The 14,886-nt window shown below is 37.4% G+C and overlaps 1 protein-coding gene across 1 annotated transcript in view; it reads left to right on the top strand.

The window, feature by feature from the left end:
* LUZP2 (leucine zipper protein 2) overlaps nucleotides 1–14,886 on the top strand; it is a 61,482-nt gene that overhangs the window by 25,147 nt on the left and 21,449 nt on the right. The window lies entirely within an intron of this gene.

A 14,886-nucleotide genomic window follows, 5' to 3' on the forward strand; every position in this document is an offset into this window, starting at 1 on the left:
ATCGTTATCGTTGGTGCAACTTTTCAGGCTTCATTAATTTATTTTTATTTTTTGTAGTTTGTTTACTCGATTGTAATAAAGACAATACTTTCTAAGAGTGAGGAAGTTAAATTGAAAAAGAAAACTTTGAAGCAGTAGCAACTACTAACATGTTGATAGTTTTCTTTCTAGAGGAACTCACAGGCATCTGTAAGCCCCCTTAGGTGCATAAGTAGAAATGGCAAAAAATGATGAAAAGGCACTAAAAAGTAATACTTCGTTCTTATGCCTTGTGTACTGAACATTGTTACTGCTTGAAATGAAGAATGAAACTGTACCATTCCTTTACTGAAATCAGTGCTTGTGCATGTCATAAAGAACTATTTTTAAACAGTTAGTGGATGAATCCCTCCAGAGAAGAGGTAATTACGATGTAAATGCTTGTTTTCAATTTTATTGAAGACAAATAAGATTTCAGCTCGAGATTTCTCCTTTCTTATGCCATCAACATATGTTTCAGACAACGAAATTGAGTGCATCATTTACTTTGCTGTTGTGTTAGTCACTGAGTTGAAAACTAAAGAGTGTAGCAAGTCTTACAATTCATCTTGCTTGCAGTACTTGTACCTTAAGCTAATAGAAAACAGTCAGTTAGATCGAAGGTTTGTAGGAACCCTTACAGTCTCTTGTTATATCCAGCTTAAGGGATATTTTCCATCAATCAGTCACCAAGAAAATTAGGGATATTTTCCATCAATCAGTCACCAAGAAAATTAGTAGTTCTTTTAAGTCTAATTGTTGTGTTTTGGCTACTAGTTTTATATAGTTTCCAAGCACTCAGAGATCAAATCTGCAAAAATGTAAATAAAGGTTTACTTTTACTTGTTTTATTGAGAAATAGCTTTCTGCAGTTAAGAATTCTTTTGCCTTTTTTTTCCATTCTGTTTGTCATATTTAATGTTCTGTGCTGTAGTAATCAGGGTCACTTTCCAATGAAAATGCCAACTGGATTTAATATTTCCTTGATAAGAGAATTTGTCTATGACTTCAGGCAAATCTGGCTGCTCTGCTCCTCAGTGTTCTGACAGTAAAACTGTAATGGGAACTACCTTTCTTTGTCAGTATCTTTTAATTCATTAAGTCTTTGTTTAAAACTCGATGGAAACCAGTGTTCATTCTGCATGCATAGTGGTGAGATCCAGAAATCTTGCATCACATGTTGTTCCATATGCTGTAGATTTGCATGAAATGCACTTGTTAAGTGTCCCTTTAGAATGGTTTTGACTTCAATTACGTACTTGAAAGGTAAGCCAAATGGCTGATGGTCCCATAGATTAACCTTCACACTGTAACCCATTTCTGCCCCTAGTGAAAATAGAAAATTCATTTTAGTCCTCTACCATGTTGTAGTTTGGCTACAAAAACGTTACAAAGCTATGAGAAAAATTACAGTAATTATAAGTTAGAAAAACTGTTAGATGAGAGAAATTGCTGTTTCAAAGATTGACAAACAAAATGACAACGTGCTAGCAAAGTTTACAGATGCAATAATCATACCTGTGCATATAGACAGTAACTTTTTTCATTAATAGTGCAGATTTAGACCAATGACATTGCTATGGATGTCAAAAATACACCCACAAACCCATCAAGCTACTGTCTGTTCTGTGCATATAACCTACCCAGAATTCAAGAGAGTGGAGACAACAAAATAAGCTTCTTAAGTGAATTTACCATGAAAGAATCTGCCTTTTAATATCAGGAATTCAACAGTTTTTAAATCACCCCCTCACCTCGTTGATTTTAATGCAAATACGTCCTGGTAAAATAGCCAGTGGTCAGATATTTTCAAGTTCAGTTACAGCTAACGCCACGTATGGAACAGTGCCCAATTGAACAGCTTCTACTTGACATAGGCTGGTTTGCTTAGCAATATGAGTTAGTACACTAGTTTAAGAACCAGTATATTAGTTTAGCTAAAGGAAACCATAAGTGATAGTTCCAAACTTTCCATTTCAACTTTAGTGGGTTTACTCTTTGTTTTCCTCAGTTTTGCACTGGAGACATAATGATTTTTGCCTCATGAGAAGTACTGGTGTCACAGTAGAATACTTCTATCTTTTGCCTTAAAACATGCAAGGATATTTTCCTTGGGTTCCACATGCATTGTTTTTAAAAAGTGGTTCACTATGGTCTAAAAAGCAATGGAAATCTTCCAAACTGGGGAGAAGTGAAGGAAAGTGAGTCAAAGAGTTCAGTGATGAAGCTGATGGTGAAAAGGGGGAGAGAAATAGGTGGACACTCAACCACACTTGAATACCACTGAGCATGCCCGAAGGGACATATGGGACCCTGAAATAGAGTGAATATGTATGGCAAAGTACTGTATATGTATGCCTTAGCAGTATAAATGTAGAACCTGAACGCTGAGAGCATGTGCTTGCTTGCAAGTTGCCCAGTGTGCATTGTGAGGAATAAAAGAATGCCACTTTCTAACACCACACTGGAGATGGAGAATTTTCTTACCAGATTTGGATGACATCCTGCTTTAAGGAAATGGTAGAACTTAGTGATAAAAGCAAAATACTGTGGATACTGTAAACTTTTCATGCTGCTATGACACAGAAAAGTGGTCCAGACCCGCTTTCTCTGGTTTTTAATGTTAATGGTTATGGATATTGTTAATGATCTTTGGTAGCTAAACAGCTTTGCATTTACAGTGTGCAGTGCAGTGGAAGATCTTGTTTGAATTAGTGAAATAATTCATTTCCCTGCAAATATAAAAATATGACTTTAGGTGACCATCCAATAGGAATAAAGGATTGAGTAAATATGAGTAGTTTCTTCCTTATTTCTTAGAATCATAGAATCATAGAATCACCAAGGTTGGAAAAGACCTTAATATCACATCAAAGCTATTTCCTGTATTTTTCCTTCCAGATGTAATTCAGAGCTGTAGTTAAATTTGGCAGGGAAAAAAACCAAAACTGTAAGTATGATTTCTTATTTTCTTGACTAAAATGCCACCAGACTAAGGAGTTTAGCTTTAGTTTAGTTTTAGTTTCTAACTCAGTAGAAATATATAGTCACTGTGTGAATCACTTTTATTGTTTCCTATTCAAGTGTGGCCTTAAACGATCCCATACCAATTTGCTTGATTTTTATCTACTGGAAAACACCAACTCCAAGAAAAATTAGTGAGTGATAAATGACGCTACGTGAAACTTTCTGCTTGTGTCATAAGAGAGCAAAGTCTTCTGTGTCTGTTCTTGGTGAAGTCAGTCACAGCTTTAGTACAGTCAAGGAAGTGACAGCAGTAATTTTTGCTTTCAGTGCATTACTCTTTGCAGCCCCTTCTGCTGACAGCTGAAGCATGTGAGAGGTCTTTTTCCTAACTGCGACTGCAAAGCCACATATATTGTGACCAAAAGTGTCCAAGTCACGTCAGCAGGACTGAATTGGTCTTGTATCTGTCTGTACAAGATTTATATGGTTTGGGGAACAGTGAAAGGAGGATGTAACAATTTCAGTTCTTGATAGGAGCTCTGGACTGGCATCTGAAATATATCAAACAAGAGTAGTCCTCCTTAATGTCAAGAAGAAGAGGCAGAGAACTTTGTGATGTGATTTTACTTCCTGTTGTTTCTGAAAGAACACAACCCGTAAAACAGACAAAAAATTGACTTGCTGATTAATTTAACTTGGTCATAATTATTTGATGATGATCGTTTAGTATGATTGGATTTGAATACTTTATTTTGTAGAACTTCCTTAACTAGAACTAATTCTCATCACTGTGAGCAGGCTGCCCAGAGAGGCTGTGGATGCCACGTCCATCCCTGGAGGTGTTCAAGGCCAGGTTGGATGGGGCCCTGGGCAGCCTTGAGGTCCCTTCCAACCCGGGCCATTCTGTGATTCTGCGTGACTTTTGGCTGACCTTGAGCTGTTTTTTCCCCAGTTTGGCAAATTTCCATTGCTTGTTATGCTACAATGAATGACTTTCTATCTTGGTGCACTAATAACCCAAAGCAATATATGTGAAATGCAAGGCAGAAGTTCCTGCACCTGGTGAATGTAAACGTAAAACAGGTATGCTGTGATTCCTTTGTGAAAGCAGGATCTTTGAGAAAAACAAGGCTGCTGACACCAAGCAAAGCTGAATTGGAAAATTTTAGAATGGTTCCTTTTGCTAAACTAATATATTGGTCCTTACACTAACATGCTGATCCCTGTTGCCAAACCAGCCCATATCAGTGAGATGAAAATAATAAATGAATCTGACTGCCTTCCACTACATCCATTTATTTCTGAGGCTTTCAGCTTGTCTGGGACTGGTAAAGAATGCATTGTCTCAAAACCACACGAGACAATCAACAACGCTTTGTGGACAGTTTTGCATTTGAAAGCATTTCTTCGGAGCTGTTTGCTTTTGAATGGGAAAGCTCAGGAGTGTTTTGTTGGTGAAAACTTAAGTCTAGAGCAAATGTTTCCAGCTTGAGACTGGGTGATGATACTGTTGTATCCTGTGAAGGCAAAATATAAACCGGCATCTCCCGGCTTCCTCTTTTCTATGCCGATTTAAATCTGCAAAGCCTGGAAGACAGGAGCCAAAGATTTCCTGCTGAGATCCCCGCAGCCAGAAGCTGTCATTCTAAACAGTATGCTCAACCACTGTGGGCTGTAGTATAATATGTACGTCTGTCGTTGTTAGGATGCTCTCAACAAATTCATTTGCGTTATTCCTGAGTCTTGGATTACTGTATCGCGATAGTGTCCCCTGCTGGCCAGGGGAGACACGACTCAGGAAGTAGAAAAAGATTGACCTTCCTTCAAACCCGCGGAGTGGGATGAGACACAGCTCTCCCTCAGGGCTACAGCTGTGAAGGACTACAGGAGCTGCGGGAGGTGGCTGGAGCGAGTAGGACTGTGGAGGCTCTGGACAGGATGGCAGGTTACTGATGTGGAAATGTGCATCGCTAAGTATCCCAGGAGACCTGAAATAGGCTGGGGAGTTCATTGAGAGGGCTAATGAAGGAGGGCAGGAAAATAGTGTTTTGTCACATTTTGCTTTTCCACAATTCATGATTCTTAAAGTGGCATCACAGATTTTTTCATTTATGTAGGTAAACTGCATTAAGTAACATACAAAGATTTCTTATGTTGCAAAATATAGAGCACATATGGGCATGCAATAGAGTCAACAAACTGTTAATAAAGAATAATCATAAAATCACTTTTTTTTTTTTTTTTTTTTTTTTTTTTTTTTTATAGGAACAGACAAATAGCTGAAAAACCTCATGAACAGTTATAGGTGTTTCCAGTGGTAGATAACACCACTGGTGGTAGATGTTTCTACCGGTAGATATAATTGTGATGTGAACATTGATGGGATTCTGTAGTACCCCACCAAGATACTGGTGCTTGTGTAGTGATCATGTCTAATGATGCTACTGTTTTTCATATCAGGTGAATGTTTGCCTGGAGATGTATAGTGAATGTACGTAAGAATGGTTTAGAGTCACAGCTGTAGCTGAATTAATGTCTGTGATCAGTAGGCAGACAATTTGTAACTTTATAGAAGAAAAATATTTGCTTTATAGTTGTTCAGAGCGTAGTTCACATAGTTAAAGCTTTATCTTGAAAGGAACAATGACAGTATGCTTACTCAATGCTGAATGAATGCAACTCATTTGATTTCGTAGTAATTTTTTTATCTCCAAATTCTTTTTTCTTTATGGGGAGAGCCGCCTTAAGTCTTTTGCCATAGGTGTATTTTTGAAATTGATTTTTCCTTTATTTATGAGGCTCTATTTATCTGGGGGTGTTTTCTTATTCATGAGAGTTTTGTTCTCGCTATAACACGGAGAAGATCTTGGAGGTTCTCTAGTTTGTAGCATTCTCTTTAAAGGAGAAATATTTTTTCTTAAAAATGTATTAAAAAGAAATGCTAGTGATGTTGAGCATTAAGTAATTGAAAAATCTTTCTGAGAATCTCTGATATTCTTTTAGCATTTAGTAGCATTTAGTACTTTGCTCTTACTTCTTCAGGGTTTCAGAAAGACTCCAGTAAAACCAAAGTTTGCCATTGTGTGCTTTTATGGCTGGCTCTGCTGGGTATGTGTGGGAATGGAGTTAGCTTTCTGTGTAGCAGTTCTTACAGTACTGTAGGATCACTAAGATTGGAAAAGACCACTAAGGTCATCAAGTCTAGTGCCAATCCATTCCCACTGTGCCTGCTGACCATGTCCCTCAGTGCCTCAACTCCACAGTTCTTGAACACCTCCAGGGGCAGTGACTTCACCATATCCCTGGCCAACCTGTTCTTATACCTCACCTTTTTTTTTGCTGCTGAAACAGTGCTGATAGCCCACTGATGTTTTCGTTCTTGTGAAACAGTACTTACAGAGTGCCAAAACAAAGTTTTTCTTTTACCACTTGGCCTTGCATGTCTCCAAGGATGAGGCATCCACCAGGTCTCTGAGCAACCTATTCCAGTGCCTCCCACTCCTTACTGTAAAAAAAAAACAAAATGAAAAAATGAAAAAACTTCTTATACTCAATTTAAATCTCCCCTACTTTAGTTTGAAACCATTTCCTCTTGTCCTTGTGTATGATATACTCTAGTTACTGTCAAAGAAGCAGTGTAGGAAGATTTTCAAAGTGTGGAACTATGTAAAAATTTGCCAAAAAATGATCAGGTATCAATTGAAAATATAGAGCTTTTGCATCTTTGAAGTGGGATTGCTACTGATACAAAAACTGCATTTTTCTGCCTTTAATGTAAAAGATACCTTGAGAACCACAGTTGCAGAACTATAAAGTGTATTACAAATGACTTATACAGGCTTATGTGACTTGATATATAGTGTCTGAGATCAAACCGGAGGGTTTTCTACAAATATTTGCACTTAGGATTTCATTAGATACTGGTTCTGTTCATGCTATCGTGTAGGAATGTAAAATGTGCATTTGTAGTTCCTCTAAAAGTAATACAGATACTAAAAGCTTAGGGAGTGGGCAGGCATCAAGTGTAAAACTAGATTTGTTTGCACTAAGTGTGCTTCCAGAGTAATTCAAACATTGTCTGAGAATCAGGAAATCGCTTAAAGAGATGCCAGGATGTATTTAATTTTAAAGTTCCATCTAAAACTGCTTGGGGCATTTGTAGATCCATTCTCACATGAGTATATATTGGAATTTACTTATACTATAGTTTTATTGCCTGCGTGCACCTGTTGTGGTGTCTTCCTGCCAGCTTTACTGCCTCTCACCTGCTGTTGTCCAGTGCTGTGAATACTGGCAGTCACATCAGCCTTGGGCAAATGAATGTGACTGAAAGCATCATAACATTTAATTTCGGTTAGCTACTGGAAATTCTAACCAGCCAAGCAGAACGACTCTTCAAAATATTATTTTGTACTTATCACAGTGTCATTTAATACAGAGCAGTTATTTCTGCTTTTCCTGTCCCATACTGTTGTCATAGTAGGCTCCTTTCTTCAACCTTGTATCAGAGGCGATAGAGGACAACAGGTGTTCTTGTGATTCTGCAAAACATTTTTCTAGGAATGTGCTGGTATCTCAGTAGGAAAGAATTAAGTCTGACTTGGCATGAGTGGTGTGTTATAGATAAACAGCCTTGTTCCAACATGTTTTCATGTCTTCTACTTAGGGCTTAGTCATCTTGCCAAATGCCTTGTTTAATTTCACTAGTGTTTCCTAGTTGTTAAGAACACTTCTGGGTTGGTGAACCATCCTGAGATTAAAATGTAGTTATTTGAGATTAAGAGAACCCAACCAACCAACCAACAGACAGATGTTAATCCTTCGTTGGGCGGATTATTATTTTTGGTGGATTTATAGGGCTGTGGGTTCTCTTTGTTTTTGTTGTTTGATTTCTCTTGATTTTTGGACGATTTTCCACCATATTGAAGGAGAATTTGCTGTCTTGTGATGGGGAGAATGTTGTGCTTTCTGGATGGATTTTTTGTTGTTGGCATCAAGGGAATCCTTATGAAATAAATGCTTAAAACAGCTGAATGAATGAAGCTGAAAAATGAAGCTGAATAATTTTGTGGTCTTTAAAGGTAGTAACACTTCTGGAAGTGATCTAACTCCTGGAAAGTATGTTTACAAGTTAGTACAAAGACAGTATATTTCAGGCCACCATTGCAAGCTTAAGCACCTTGACTCTTTTGAATTAGCATAATTAGGTGAGAGAGTTGAACTGAACTGCTCAGGTGCTTCTGTTATTCCAGCTCATTGGAAGTACTAGAAATGTTCAGCAGTACCCCCGTCATGTTTCTCTGGTGACATTAACCAAACTAGATTTGGCTTTCCATGTGAGACTTGGCCTTGTTTTTGTCTTCTGCGTTAGCTTTAATTTTACCATAAAAATGCTCTACTAATATGAAATGCACTTAGGCTTTTAATATCATATGTGAGGAATAGCAGGAGGCCAGCCAACCAGTTTTGCTTTTACTTGTATTATTCATTGCGCTTTTGTTCTGCACTTGCTTTAAACAACAGTGGATAAAATTTACTTCATAGAAGACTGTGAGCATTTTAACCTCTTAAGATAATAGCACAGTACAAGAAAAATATCAAACATTTCACAAAAGACATTTAAAAAAGCAAGATTTATTCCCAATTCTACATTTCTTTTTTTGTAATTTTGTTTTCTTTCTGCTCTCCTCTCTCTAGTTCTGAATAATGTTTGAGCATTCAGTAGCATTAGTAAACCAGTCGAAGTTCTTTACAGTGGAGAGAAAATATGCTTTTTAGCAATACCACTGAGCTTAGTGTGTCAGTTGAGAACTGAGCTGTAAAACTGCCTGAAAGATAGAAGGCTACTTGGAGAACTGAAGACAAGTTGCTGCTAGGTTCTGAGGTTAGTCTGAAGTCTCTACATTACTACTGCAGGAAAGCAGACATTTCTCATCCTGAACCCATTCTCAGGATTTACAGACATTGTTTGGATTAAGATACTATTGAGAATGTTGAGTAGAATGGTTAGGGGTTCTCTTAATGCACAATGAACTAAGAAAGCAAGTGCCACCAGGCTGGATGGTGATTTCTATTTGCAATTACTGCAGAGCAGGCTACCTCCTAAACTCTTTTTAGGTAGTGTAAACTCTGTATTACAGGGTCAAACCAGTATAACAGAAAATGTCAGAAGTTTATGTAATAATACTTGGCAATGACTCTGTATGAAGTACAAAAGAATATGAAGTGTAAAGCTGTGACACAGACATTTCAGGAAGAAAAAAGTCAGCAGTTTTTTTTTTTTTCATTTATTAACGAGTACATCAAGCCAGATGGCATGAGTAATGACTACAAAAATAAAGCAACTGATATCTGTAGGAAACATGCAAATTTAATGTTATTCACCTCAATTGTTTTATTTGATGGTTTTAAAAAGTGGCATAACTGCAATACCTGAAATTGTACACTCTTGAGATTTTTGACAGAAGTCAGAAAACGAAAATAAAGCGTACAGTGGAGTGTGGAACATAGAGTCATTTGCTGAAAGTTTGTCTTTAGAGATATGAATTATGTAAAATAAGAAAATCCACCACAATAAAACCAAAAATCCATTGGTATAATTGTTGAATCCTTGCTGTTTTAGTGTCAAGTTGCATTCTGGAAAATTTACGTTACAAATTCTTAGCTAATGCAGAAAGCTAATAAGAGAAACTGATTCATGTCAGGATTAAAGAAATGTTCTTTACTTTGATCATTATTCTTCAAGCAGAATTTTATACCAGTGAAAGTTTGAATACACCATGCTTTAGTGGGTATTTCTGTAGACTCTTAGAGTAGGTGTATTCTGTATTCTGAGGTACAATTTTTCTTGTTGTGATTAGATGTGAATGAATGGCAGTCAGTGTGAAGGGCCATTGTGACAGATTGATCACTGTATATTCACAAGAAACTGAAAAAAAAAAAAGTTGGAAATGGAAATTTTGTAAAAAAACAAAACAAACAAAAAAACTTGATTCTAAATGTGGAATGATTTGCTCTGATTTAAGAGCATGCGATCACCGGATCCACAGGTTTTTCAAGCTGGCTGCCTGACTGGAAAGAGAGCTCCAAACCATTAATTAAAAGCATGCTATGTATTCTACTGATGCATTTATCAACTGATATCATGTATCATGCAGAGGTCATACTTGCAAGTGGCGTGACTTTGTGCAGCTTTAAACAAAATATGTAATGTGTATTGGCTCTTTTAGCAAATCTTACCCATATTAACAGTAGTTACTTGGGTTTTAACCTTGTCTACCTATGTAAGTAGCCCTTTTAAAGCAAGTTCAACACAACTGGTCAGGAAAGAACTAGGTGTGGGTAGCCTGCAACATGAATACATAAGAAATGCCTGATATTCCTCTTTTTACAGAGTGGTGTGTAGGTGTGGAAGTGTGTTATAAACTTAGATTGCACTCAGATTTTGCAGCTGTAAGCAAATGGGTATTGTAAGACAAAAATCCGAGTTTGCTTGTCCACTAGCACATCACGAATAGTGGTTAAATAAAATCTTCATCTGAATGATGCTACACAAAGTGTAAATGCTTTGCATTCAAATGACTCTATGGCATGAGGAAAAGCATGTGTCACTGTAACAGGCAGGAGATCATAGAAAAATCCACACAAGCAGTCTGCTTATTCAGAAAGGAATGTCTAATGCTGTTATTTACTAACATCCTAAATCATCCAATATTTAGCAAAGCGGACAAAACAAGCACTGAAAAGAGAAAAAGAAGCTTAAACAAAAACTGCAACTGTGCAGCAGTTGTTACTGAGGTTTATATTTTTTTTTTTTTTACTTTAAAGAAGACATCACTGGCTTTATATGCCATTCAGTTCTTTAACACTTGCTACTCATAAACACAAAGTGTGGCTTGGGTTTGGAGGGACCTTGAGCAGCATCCTGTTGTAAGAGATTATTCTTTTACATCACTGTCTCAAAGCTTGCTGGGGACACAGATGAGCAAGTGCAGGCAAGTCCTGGGCAAAGGTGGTGAGATCCTTTGTCTGGGGGACGCAGATGGACAAGGCCAGGGGCAACAAGAGCGAGATGAGCTGCAGCTAAATGGCTGAGAAGTGCTCTTTTGTGTGGACTTATCTCAGGATGATGGCCATCTCAGGGTGCTCAATGACTCTTGCTCAAGACCCTTCCTTGTTACTTAGGCAGGAGAACAAGGAGGATAAAAGGGGAATCGAAAACCATGAGGAGAGGTTTCTGGCAGCAGATTCCTCATGAAGCAGAATGGAGGTTTATGGCAGCAGATTCCTCCTGAAGAAGATCAAGGATTCCTGACTGTCAGATTCCTTGTGAGGTGACACCTGCATGCTGTTGAACTCTCCTGTGCCTGCTGCCTGTGCGCTGCTGCTTCCTCGAGGATTGGCTCCGCGACTGCCTCTGCTACCTGCTTGCTGCCCAAGGCCGGCTGCGCTGCTGCTCCCCGTCTCCCACTGCGTCTCGGACCTTCAAACACCGTGCAACAGGATGCTGCTGGATCCTGCTGGTGACTATCTCCGCTTTACACATCTCTTGCTTCTTTCCCGTCTTTTCTATCGCCCTCCTTCCCTTCCCCGTTTCCCTGATTAGGTTTTGTAATAAACTGGTCGGACCAACATATGAAACCGTTGTTTCTTAATCTCACGCCGGGTATACGGATATTAAAAGAACCTCATCTCCCTCCTATAAATTGCAGCGAGACACCTGTTCAATCCACATGCAACACAAGGAAAAGATACTGTCACCTTACCAAATGTATTCAGAAATCTGTGTAGTGCCATAAACACAAGCCTGAAGCTAAGGGAAATGGAAAATACTGTACATGGTGGCATAAAACAGGTAAGTATGAATGTAGCTGACATAGTTTCTGATGTTACTTGTTTTGGGGCTATTTTAAAAGGATATCCTCTGACCTAAAAGTCATTAAATACGGGTTCTTTTTTCATTGCAGATCTCCTATGAGGTTTGGGTCATGTGTGTCTGTGGAACTGAGGTCACTGCTTGTCCTGTTTGTCATCTCAAAAGAGTAGCACAATGGTTCTCTAGTAATGCATCTAGTGAAAACCTGATCCAGGACATAAATAGTATGCAAGGTTTCCATGAACAGCAGTACTAGTAGTATGTGAGACTGAGAGGATAGAATAGCTGTCAGAGGAAATTGTTCTCTTTAAGTAAATATCAGTTATACAGAAAAATAGATACATAGGAAAAAAAAATTACCTTCCCTTTATAATAGTATAGTCTATATCATACAAACTCTCCAAATTAAAATTTGAGACCTAACAGAAGGTTTAGTTCTTTCAAAGACCCTTCCTTCGAAGGTTACTGATATAGAAAAGATTCCCCACAATTTAATCACCCATTTACTGCTATGTAGGGCTCCAATTCTGTCTATATATTATGTGTACTGCTTAGGAAAGTATTTTGCATGTTTAAATCCTCTTGTGAGCAAATAGAAATGCATGGCTGCGTATTCTGGGGTGGAATATGATCTGCAATGATATGGCAAAACCATGAAAAAATTTTTAGTATGCAACTAGCAACTTGAAAGTGTAGGGTTTTTTCCAGTTTAATAATTTTATATGAGAATAGTCAGTTTTCTGATAACTCGTAAGTTCAATTTGAGGTTTTTTAGTGGTGGCTGTGATCTAGATTTTTTTCTATTTTTTATTCTAACATTTAGTACAAATGAAGGCCAATTTTGTGTTTTGAATTGTTATTACAGTCAGGTAACATTCTGTAATAAAAATTACTAAGAATGTTAGCTTGTCAAGGTGTTGTCCTCTAAGACAGAAATGTACTGAAAGACACAATACCTGAGACTTCAGAATCGCCATTCAGTGGGAACAAGATATGGAAAGCCCTCTAATCACTGGGATTAGATGGGTAGCAAACAGTCTGTAGCTTTCTTTGCCTTCTAGCTGTCTCATACTCTTTCCTCTTTGTTAGTATCTTCAGTCAGATTTTGTGTTCTTGATGGCCAAGGTTATAAATTAACAGTCGTTGTCAATAATGCTATTTCTGAAGTCAGTAATATTTCATATGCAAGGGAAGTGAACTCACATGTTTAATACCTCAGCATATTTGCATCAACCATTAAAAAACTGAGTAATTTGGGTCTATTGCATTGGGGCCTATTTTATCATTGATGTACCTGTAAATAAAAGAGAAGATGTGCAGTGAAACTGTTATTGCGCTGTCAGCTTACATAGGCTGCAGAAAGAAGAATGATTTATTATCATAAGCAAACTGCTGAAATGTTTATTTACTAACTTACAAATTCATTATGAGAAGGGCATACCCTTTTAATTACATTTGAGCAGCTTGTTTTGGTAAATAAGGTAGTCTAGTCAACATCAAGACACTTGATTCCGATTGTTAGTTCTGCCATGGACCTGCTAATCTGACCTTGAGCAAGTCATTGTGCTTGTATGTGCCTCTCTTGCCCCACTTGCATTTTCTTATTTGTCTGTTAGATATAAACAACATAGGGTAGAAATACTTTCTTTTAGTAATATCTGGATTGCACCTTTTTATGTAAAAGGTCTAAGAATCAAGGTCAATGCTTCACTCCTTTGGTACTACTCTTGTGCAAATAAATAATAGATCATAATGGAATTTTAGGTAGTAACCAGGAAGAATTTATGAGCTGTTGATTTTTAGTAATGGAACCCTTATCTTCTTTTTGCTGTGCCTATTGGAAACTGTTATTTCCCATTGCTTTATCTGCAAACCTTGGTTATAGGGAAAACAAAATAATGATGTTAATCTCAAAAACTGGGAAATAGCAATATATTTATCAATGAGACACCTCATTCCATGGATGCTTGTTTTAAACTTATCCAATTAGATTCTGCTTATCTTTTAAGACAATATAAACATTGTTTATCTGAAATCATAGACAAGCTAAGCTGTAATTACAACAGCTCCCCTTATAGAAAATGAAAAATTCATTGAGATAAAAGCTCCTTCAGCACATGCTGAATCTTCTCTTGTGTTGTGTGTCTTCAAAGGATTATCTTTAAAACTCTGATTTCTAACATGGATTTGTAATTTGATAAGACTAATGAAATGACAATACCATGAAGTTGTTAGCCACAGTGTTTTCTTAGTTAAAGTGTTCAATCAGCCTTTATGTAATGTACAAAAACGAATGTGACTTCCTTATGGATTTGTGCCATTTATGTTCTACTAGTTATTACTTTATCTGAGATAGTGAATAATACCGATTCAATCAAAGTTATAAAGAATAAAATATAGTTCCAGAAGCATATAAACCTTTCTTAAACTTAAGAAGGGTCTTAATTTATTTCCTGCTTATTCTAATGGCGTACTCTAAAGTACCTGCATCACATTATCCAGTTAATTTCCTTAGGAAAAATGTTTTCTCCTGTTTCATAAAAATAGAAGTAAAGGAGTAAGTGACAGAAAGCATTTGCTTGCTCTAATGTGCTCTCAAGTTTTGTCACTCTCTGCAGGATATCATTTGCCAGACATCTCTTGCATGGGCAAACCAAGGCTGAGAAATCTTGGCTCACTTTGTTCTCCATGTTGGAGAGTGCAATCAGGGTGAAATAATATACAGATAGTGAAGGAAGTGTGCTGGTGAAGAGTATAAGTCTGTGCTATGTATGACAGAAAATGTAAAGTGAATCCTCTTAAAGCCTGAAACCTGTGCGCACAGGGAGAGTACTGTCATTCATGAGAGGTGGTCTTAACAGATGGCCTAGGTGGCTTCATTGTTTTATCTAGAATGGATTTTAGAAGGGAAAAAACTACCAACAAATGAATTTAGTCTGAAAAGAAAAATATCCCCCTCCATAGGTATCTTGTTACAGGTTGCCTGAAATGATGGTTATTTGCTGATGCAAGTAAAGACCAATGCT

Source organism: Lagopus leucura, unplaced genomic scaffold (assembly GCF_019238085.1).
Source record: "Lagopus leucura isolate 7727_CA_CO unplaced genomic scaffold, USGS_WTPT01 Super-Scaffold_100035, whole genome shotgun sequence".
Classification (NCBI taxonomy): Eukaryota; Metazoa; Chordata; class Aves; order Galliformes; family Phasianidae; genus Lagopus; species Lagopus leucura.